The following is an 8,494-nucleotide window of genomic DNA, read 5'->3' on the forward strand; positions in this document are numbered from 1 at the left end:
TGAAGATTCTAACAGATGCCAGAGGGGTCATAGATCAGGAAGATGAGATACTCGGGTGGCCTCCCCATAGAGGTTGTGGATCAGGAAGATGGGAAACTTGGGGGGGGGGCGGCCCAGAGAGGTCCTAGATCAGGAAGATTGGAAGCTTGGGGTCCCTTGAGAAGCTCATATATCTGGAAAATGGGACGCTTAGAGACCATAGATCAGGAAGATGGGAAACTTGGGGGGGGCCCCCAGAGAAGTTGTAGATTGGGAAGCTTGGTGCACTCCAAAGAGGACAGATCAGAAAGGTAAGGAAACTTTGGCCCCCTTGAGAGGTCATAGATCAGGAAGATGAGAAGCTTGGTGCCCCCCCCAGTGAGGTGGAAGATGAGAAGCTTGGGGTCCCCCAGCTAGGTTGTAGATCAGGAATATGAGAAGCTTGCTTCCCCCCCAGCGCGGCTGTAGATCGGGAAGCTTGGTGCCCCCCAGTGAGATGGAAGATGAGAAGCTTGGTGCCCCCCCTCCAGCGAGGCTGTAGATCTTGAAGATTGGAAGCTTGGTGTCCCCCAGTGAGATGGAAGATGAGAAGCTTGGTGCCCCCTAGCGAGGCGGAAGATGAGAAGCTCGGGGTTCTCCAGTTAGGTTGTAGATCAGGAATATGAGAAGCTTGGAGATCCCCAGTGAGGCTGTAGATCGGGAAGCTTGGTGCCCCCCCAGCGAGGCTGTAGATCGGGAAGCTTGGTGCCCCCCCAGCGAGGTGGAAGATGAGAAGCTTGGTGCCCCCCCAGCGAAGCGGAAGATGAGAAGCTTGGGGTCCCCCAGTTAGGTTGTAGATCAGGAATATGAGAAGCTTGGAGCTCCCCAGCGAGGCTGTAGATCGGGAAGCTTAGTGCCCCCCCAGCGAGGTGGAAGACGAGAATCTTGGGGTCCCCCAGTTAGGTTGTAGATCAGGAATATGAGAAGCTTGGAGATCCCCAGCGAGGCTGTAGATCGGGAAGCTTGGTGCCCCCCCCCCAGCGAAGCGGAAGATGAGAAGCTCGGGGTCCCCCAGTTAGGTTGTAGATCAGGAATATGAGAAGCTTGGAGCCCCCCAGAGAGGCTGTTGATCGGGAAGCTTGGTGCCCCCCAGCAAGGCGGAAGATGGGAAGCTTGGGGTCCCCCAGTTAGGTTGTAGATCAGGAATATGAGAAGCTTGGAGATCCCCAGCGAGGCTGTAGATCGGGAAGCTTGGTGCCCCCCCCAGCGAAGCGGAAGATGAGAAGCTCGGGGTCTCCCAGTTAGGTTGTAGATCAGGAATATGAGAAGCTTGGAGATCCCCAGCGAGGCTGTAGATCGGGAAGCTTGGTGCCCCCCCAGCGAAGCGGAAGATGAGAAGCTCGGGGTCCCCCAGTTAGGTTGTAGATCAGGAATATGAGAAGCTTGGAGCCCCCCAGCGAGGCTGTAGATCGGGAAGCTTGGTGCCCCCCAGCAAGGCGGAAGATGGGAAGCTTGGGGTCCCCCAGAAAGGTTGTAGTTTAGGAAGATTAGGGCCCCTAGAGAGGTGAGTATAACTTTTTTTTTTTCGATATGTTGCTTTAACAAAATTATATGTCTTTGTTGCCCTGTATGTTCCAATAAAAAGATTGTCGTTTTGGCAGTAATTAGGCACTAGATACAATTTTTAAATGATACACATGGGGCCCTTAGTGGGTCACAGTTCAGCACCTGTGTGGGGACCCGAGACAGCTTCCTACTCTCCTTGTATTTCTCCTGTCGGGGGTGAGGTGATGAGGTTGGAAGAGCTGCTGTGGAATGTGTAGGACTCGGAACCCGTCTGGTGGAAGAAACCAGCAATGGGGTTGAGGTGCTGCATCGCCACCATCAGTACAGAACGTGTCATCATAGGCACCCAGAATATTAGTGGAGGGGGTTGGGGCATTCACGGTGACTACAGGAAACTGACATGAGACAACATGGCGCCCCCCCCTGCAGAACCTGTCGTCTGCTCCACTGATAGAGCGGGAGAATAATTGAGAGAATATGGGGCCACCAGAAGGTGGGTAATGCTGTGCAATGAGGAATAGTGATGATCCAACACTCTGCATTGACACGCTATGTCCCTGAGTAACCTCAATCCATATTCCCTCACCCCACATAAAAACAAATGTCTCAGTTGTTCATTTAAGGACAGCCATACTTCATGACAGATGGGTTTGATGTTGCTGACTACACGAGCAGGACGTTAGGTGCAACTAAACTAAAAGCACACCCAGGGGGCAGCCCAACCCCCCATTCAGTTATTTCCTAGCATCTCCAGAGTTGGATTATTTCATTCCTCAACAAAATTTTGGGGTGTTTGTACGTCACATAAAATCCATTGGGGGGACACATGTATTCAGATAGTTGGGTTACACTGCCGAAGTTCTGAACAACATCTTATCCAAACCCTTTCCAGGAAAAGGATTGCAGGCTTAGGGCCCTTTCACACTACCGTGACTTCGCCATGATTTTGACGTGATTTCAGGGAATGCCTGTGTAAACTTGAGGTCTATGGGACCTCAACTCGCATCAAAGTCGGACCAAAGTAGTACAGGGACTACGTTGAAGTTGGTGCGACTTGAAGTCACACAGATATGAATGGTACTCAATTGGAAATCATGGGGTACAACTTGACATGCGACTGCAGTCCCAAGTCACACAAGTGTGAAAGGGGCCTTAGTATTGGCACTCACAGAGGTGATGGCCGCAAGAAGCACAACCTTGTGACTGACGCTGACCAGGGAAAGATCCCCATGTTCAGAAGGTGGTTTCTAAAGTGGTAGGAGAGCTAGATTCAGATCCCATGAAGGGGGGGGGGGGGGAGTATATAAGAGAGCCACATGGGAAATGGTGCAAACAAAAACGTCTTGATCAAAGAATGAGAATCCAATGGTCGCTGGAAGATTCCCAACCCTTGATGGTGCTGAAAGCCAACTGCCAGGATTCAGCCCATGGACACTTACCTGGGTGTGTCTTGTCACTCCCAAAGCAAAGTATGCCTTGGAAGGAAGGACTCCAGTAATATGGCTTTTAGCAACGGTGAGCATCACCAGAGATGTATCTGGCCCTCAGACCTGGGATTCAACAGTCAGGCCATTAAAGGCAGCAAAGGAAGCAGGATGGTAATAAATCAGTCCTTGAGACAGAAGATGCAGATGATCTTCTGGTGATCCTCAGACCCTAAGGATTACTGGAATGACCTCTTCTTTCGATCAGACAAGGAAGCAGTTTCAAGGGAGGAATGGCATAAATTAGTGTACTGATCCCACAGAGCCTCCAGTAGAGGAGTCATCTGGTGTCCCTTCACCTGGTCCTGAAACACCTGGCTGTAGGAACAATTCCCTGTCAATTGTAATAAAGGAAGACCTTACATGCTGGACTTACTGGGGTGCTGTCTTTTTTCTGTGCACTGTCTAGCTTTGGAGGTTATCGAAAATCTTCCAGACTTAGCACCCGGTACTTGGAGGTGTGGATTGAAGAGGTGTTTTCAGCACCTGTTCCAATTCATGGACAAACAAACCACCCCCCAACCTGTGGAAGAAGGGGCACACTCTTATCCACAAGGCTGTGGTCTTTTGTTTATCCAGCTGCATCCTTCAGTTATTGCCCTTTCCGACATTTGGGTGCTTGTCACCCTGCCCCGTAGCCTTCAGCCATTGACCATGTCTTTCAGCTGCTCCTTTTCTCCCTTCTGATATTGCTGCATCTCCTCAGATTTGTCTGGGTTCCCCACACAATGACCCTCCAGTTCATACCTAAAGAGTGGTATCCTACTTCAACTCCTACTGCCCCCCTCCAGGAGAATTTTTTTACCCTCAGATGTGGTTGTACCCCTTGTGGTATATAATAATCCTCAGTTCTATCCCTCTTCTGAAACCTTGGTCTACAAGGCTGAAGATGATCAGTTATTACTATTTCCTTACTGAGGAAGGACCTGACCCTGCTTATAGCCCCGACCCTTTTTTGTCATTTCTACTGTCAACGACTCGGCACACCCTCCCTGAAGAGGGTAGATTTTTCTGGTCTTTGGCAGTCCAAACCCTTCTGAGAAATCTTGTCGGCAGACCTTGTCTGGATATTGCTTTCTAGGCATCTAATGCTAGTAACCCAACAAGCAGAGTTGTTCAGCTCAAGCCCCATAAGGAGGTCCACACCCTGTTGACCCATGACCCCCATTCTTGTGTTTGTCAAAGAACACTTCTCCCTGTCTTGAGGGAAGTCCTTCTAGTACGGTATCCCCTTCTTTTGTGGACTCATTTTCTGCTTCCTTTGTTTGGTGGGGTTGGACTCTGGGGGGGGAGAAGACTTCCATGTGGTCTCCTTGGATCAAGAAGTCTTGTGTTCAATTTGCTGGTCCCTGGTGGGGGGATAGGGTGGTTCCCCACCTCCACCATAGCAGATCTTCTCTTGACAAGTGCATCCCTATGCTTGGGACATGCATCTTGGTCCCCAGAACAAATAATACCGAATATATTGGGTTTTTTCTGTGGGTTAATAATCTGATCTAAACTGAATGGCACCTGCTTCTGCATGACCTTCACCCCTGTTTTAAGAACACTCCCTGTATCAGGTCGAGTGTAATTCAAAAATGCATTTTTTTTTTTAGAGACAAAGTGTCGCCTTTTGGTTCTTTGGTTCCCTTTGATGGCAATTTTCTGTCCTGGTCAGGAATACCAGGTTGCTCCACTGTTGTCCTTGCAAAGGGCTTTATCTCATTTAGCTTTGATTCAACTGGTCATCCTTTAGATACCTTTGATATGCAACTGGTACCCCCAAAGTTCTTGGATCTGTCAGTGTCTGTTGCCTACCCCCCCCCCCCCCCAGTTGGTAACAGTATCTTCCTCCCAGCAGGTGCCTCACCCAATCTGGGAACTCATTAGTCTCTTCTGAATGGGCTGCTTCACCATCTTAATGATGATGATGATGATGAGGATATGACAGAGCCAGAAGCTGCCCAGGCCCAAGGAGGACCAATGTGACAGTCACGCCCAGCCTGAGGAGGACCAACAGGACATGTCCAGCCTGAGGAGTAAAACGTGACGGAACACGCCCAGCCGGGGGAGGAGCAACGTGACAGAACACACCCAGCCGGGGGAGGAGCAACGTGACAGAACACGCCCAGCCTGGGGAGGAGCAACGTGACAGAACACGCCCAGCCTGGGGGAGGAGCAACGTGACAGAACACGCCCAGCCTGGGAGGAGCAACGTGACAGAACACGCCCAGCCTGGGGAGGAGCAACGTGACAGAACACGCCCAGCCTGGGGAGGAGCAACATGACAGAACACGCCCAGCCTGGGGAGGAGCAACATGACAGAACACGCCCAGCCTGGGGAGGATCAATGTGACAGGACACGCCCCAGCCTGGGGAGGAGCAGTATGACACAGACAGACTATTGTTCTTAGAATATTTTATTTGCTATGGTGGTGAGTTTTTGGTTGAAAGGCGTTTGTTGATGGCGGATCGCAGGCGTCAGTCATCGCTGTCCTCACCTTCGTACATCTGGTAGCACCGAGCGAGGCTGCGCAGCTCATCAATGGCTTCCTTCAATTCCTCCTCTTCTATGCCGGCCGTGGAGAAATTGGCCGAACGTTTGACGTCCATCTTGGTGACCTCATCACACAAACGAGCGAAGACTGAGCTGAAGGGCGCTGGAGGAGTGCAGGGCGGCCATGACAGGAACTCCGCCTACAACTAAAGAACACGATTGTCACTGCGATCGTCATCAGAACATGGAAACCTGGACAACGCACAGCATTCTACAGCTGGGAGGGTCCAGATGTCTGTGCTTCCACCCCCCCCCAGATGTCTGTGCTCCCATCCCCCCCCCCCCCCCCAGATTCCTGTGCTCCCATCCCCCCCCCCCCCAGATTCCTGTGCTCCCATCCCCCCCCCCCCCAGATTCCTGTGCTCCCATCCCCCCCCCCCCAGATGCCTGTGCTCCCATCCCCCCCCCCCCAGATGCCTGTGCTCCCATCCCCCCCCCCAGATGCCTGTGCTCCCATCCCCCCCCCCAGATGTCTGTGCTTCCATCCCCCCCCCAGATGTCTGTGCTCTCACCCCCCCCCCCCCCCCCCCAGATGCCTGTGCTCCCATCCCCCCCCCAGATGCCTGTGCTCCCATCCCCCCCCCCCCCCCAGATGCCTGTGCTCCCATCCCCCCCCCCCCCAGATGCCTGTGCTCCCATCCTCCCCCCCAGATGCCTGTGCTCCCATCCTCCCCCCCAGATGCCTGTGCTTCCATCCTCCCCTCATATCTGTGCTTCCACCCCCACCCCCTCCAAATGTCTGATTCCACCCCTCCAGGACACAGTAATAAGGGGTGGGGGGGGTCACCAGAATGATTGGCAATGCATGGTGGGGGAATGACACCACGACACACCCAGAAGTATAGAATGCTGAAGATTCCAATATAGACCATAAATCAGAGTATTGGAAAGAGAGGTCAGAGATCAGGGAGACTCGGGGGCCCCAGAGAGATCAGGGAGACTCGGGGGCCCCAGAGAGATCAGGGAGACTCGGGGGCCCCAGAGAGATCAGGGAGACTCGGGGGCCCCAGAGAGGGCAGGGATTCTTGCTAGAGACAGAATATGACCCCCCAGGTGGGGGATGTGCGGCACTAGGGCGGGGGAGGGTCTGTGTGGCCCCGTACCTGAATGGCGACTCACCTGTGGAATCGGTCAGCGGCTCCTCCTCCGTGACGCCATCTTTGGTGATATATCGGGAGAAGAACTGCGGGAATGTGGGGCCCAACATGCAGGGGGTCCCCCAGGAGGTGGGAGACGCTGTGCAGGGAGGGAAATTCAACAGAATAAGTCTCAGCGATGATCCAACACTCTCCCCTCCCCCCCCATCCAAATATCACCACTTGTGACCCATCCCCCAACATCACCTGGCACACCCCATAACATCATTCTACCCCTCCCCCCCCAGTCACAGACCTGAGTGTGCGGGGGCAGACGGCGGACAGGTAACATTGGAGGACCTCCTCTCCGCTGGCACACGCGTGGAGAGATGACGGCGGACGAGTCCCCGGCAGGGAGGGAGCTGAGGGCGGCACACAAGAGAGGTAAGGAAAGGAGTTTCATCAGTTCAGCACTATCATTGACCCCGCCCACACCAATCCCGTACCTGATCTGCTGCCGTCTAGGGACTCCTCTCAGCACCACCGACTGGGAGAAGAGCGGGGCGCCGTCCGCGCATTGCCGACAGTGAGCGCCACGGAGGAGAGGTTCATGTGAGGAAGAAGAGCGTCCGGGAGGAAGGAGGAGGAGCCAATCGGGAACGGGAGTGAGCAGGACGCAGCCAATACCTGAAGAGAGAGCAAATCATGTGATACCCACAATACACCCCGCCCACCGCAAAGCCACCTGACACCGAGGACCACCCACACTGGGCACCATACTACCCCCTCCCCCCCCCACACTGGGCACCATACTACCCCCCCCCCCCCCCACACTGGGCACCATACTACCCCCTCCCCCCCCCCCACACTGGGCACCATACTACCCCCTCCCCCCCACACTGGGCACCATACTACCCCCCTCCCCCCCCCCCACACTGGGCACCATACTACCCCCTCCCCCCCCCACACTGGGCACCATACTACCCCCCCCCCCCCCCCACACTGGGCACCATACTACCCCCTCCCCCCCCCCCCACACTGGGCACCCATACTACCCCCCTCCCCCCCACACTGGGCACCATACTACCCCCTCCCCCCCCCCCCCACACTGGGCACCATACTACCCCCCTCCCCCCCCCCCCACACTGGGCACCATACTACCCCCCTCCCCCCCCCCCCCACACTGGGCACCATACTACCCCCTCCCCCCCCCCACACTGGGCACCATACTAACCCCTCCCCCCCCCCACACTGGGCACCATACTACCCCCTCCCCCCCCCCACACTGGGCACCATTCTACCCCCTCCCCCCCAGCACCCACACTGGGCACCTTTCTACCCCCTCCCCCCAGCACCCACACTGGGCACCATTCTACCCCCTCCCCCCCACACACCACCCACACTAAGCACCATTCTACCCCCCTCTCCCCCACCACCCACACTGGGCATCATTCTACCCCCTCCCCCCCCCCACACTGGGCACCATTCTACCCCCTCCCCCCCACACTGGGCACCATTCTACCCCCTCCCCACCCACCTGGGCACCATTCTACCCCCTCCCCACCACCACCCACACTGGGCACCATTCTACCCCCTCCTCCCCCCCACGCACACTGGGCACCATTCTACCCCCTCCCCCCCACACTGGGCACCATTCTACCCCCTCTCCCCCACCACCCACACTGGGCACCATTCTACCCCCCTCCCCCCCCCACACTGGGGCACCATTCTACCCCCTCCCCCCCCCACACTGGGCACCATTCTACCCCCCTCCTCCCCCACGCACACTAAGCACCATTCTACCCCCCTCCCTCCCCACACTGGGCACCATTCTACCCCCCCCCACCATTCTACCCCCCACCACCCACACT

The 8,494-nt window shown here is 55.5% G+C and overlaps 1 long non-coding RNA gene across 1 annotated transcript; it reads right to left on the reverse strand.

Moving 5' to 3' along the window:
• Positions 1–5,394: 5,394 nt before the first annotated feature.
• On the reverse strand, positions 5,395–7,031 carry LOC141117492 (uncharacterized). The gene is made up of 3 exons (XR_012237164.1): positions 6,940–7,031; positions 6,667–6,783; positions 5,395–5,693 (listed from the first exon to the last, which is right to left on the reverse strand). It is a non-coding gene; the product is annotated as an uncharacterized lncRNA (long non-coding RNA).
• Between the last annotated feature and the right edge of the window lie 1,463 nt (positions 7,032–8,494).

This window comes from Aquarana catesbeiana, linkage group LG13 (genome assembly GCF_042186555.1).
Source record: "Aquarana catesbeiana isolate 2022-GZ linkage group LG13, ASM4218655v1, whole genome shotgun sequence".
NCBI lineage: Eukaryota > Metazoa > Chordata > Amphibia > Anura > Ranidae > Aquarana > Aquarana catesbeiana.